Here is a 1,303-nt window from a genome sequence, read left to right on the forward strand (position 1 = left end):
CTGCATTTCTCAAACATACACAATGGGTGACCTGTCTGGTGAGTATGCAGACCATGGAAGAACTGGGACATTTCCAGCTTCCAGGAATTGTCTACAGATCCTTGCGACATGGGGCCGTGCATTATCAAGCTGAAACATGAGGTGATGGTTGGCGGATGAATGGCAAGACAATGGGCCTCAGGATCTTGTCACGGTATCTCCGTGCATTCAAATTGCCATCGATAAAATGCAATTGTGTTTGTTGTCCGTAGCTTATGACATTAAAAACTGTAATATCTTATGTTTCACCGAGTCGTGGCTGAACGACGACATGGACAACATACAGCTAGCGGGCTATACGCTACATCGGCAGGATAGAACGGCTGACTCCGGTAAGACAAGGGGTGGCGGTCTGTGTATAAAATCTAATACTGGTGCACAAAATCTAATACTAAGGAAGTCTGGAGGTTTTGCTCGCCTGAGGTAGAGTTTCTTATGATAAGCTGTAGACCACACTATCTACCAAGAGAGTTTTCATCTATATTTTTCATAGCTGTCTATTTACCACCACAAACCAATGCTGGCATTAAGATTGCACTCAATGAGCTTTATAAGGCCATAAGCAAACAGGAAAACGCTCATCCAGAGGCAGCGCTCCTAGTGGCCGGGGACTTTAATGCAGGGAAACTTAAATCCGTTCTACCTAATTTCTACCAGCCTGTTAAATGTGCAACCAGAGGGAAAAAAAACTCTAGACCACCTTTACTCCACACACAGAGACGCGTACAAAGCTCTCCCTCGCCCTCCATTTTGAAAATCTGACCATAACTCTATCCTCCTGATTCCTGCTTACAAGCTAAAACTAAAGCAGGAACGATGAGATAGCCTATAGGGAGGAGGTCAGAGACCTGGCCGTGTGGTGCCAGGACAACAACCTCTCCCTCAACGTGATCAAGACAAAGGAAATTATCGTGGACTACAGGGAAAACAAAGAGGACTGAGCACGCCCCCATTCACATCGACAGGGCTGTAGTGGAACAGGTTGAGAGCTTCAAGTTCCTTGGTGTCCACATCACCAACAAACTATCATGGTCCAAACACACCAAGACAGTCGTGAAGAGGGCACGACAAAGCCTATTCCCCCTCAGGAGACTGAAAAGATTTGGCATGGGTCCTCAGATCCTCAAAAAGTTCAACAGCTGCACCATCGAGAGCATCCTGACTGGTTGCACCTGGTATGGCAACTGCTCGGCCTCCTACCGTAAGGCGCTACAGAGGGTAGTGCGTACGGCCCAGTACATCACTGGGGCCAAGCTTCCTGCCA

This window comes from Coregonus lavaretus, assembly GCF_964263955.1.
Source record: "Coregonus lavaretus genome assembly, chromosome: 16".
Lineage (NCBI taxonomy): Eukaryota > Metazoa > Chordata > Actinopteri > Salmoniformes > Salmonidae > Coregonus > Coregonus lavaretus.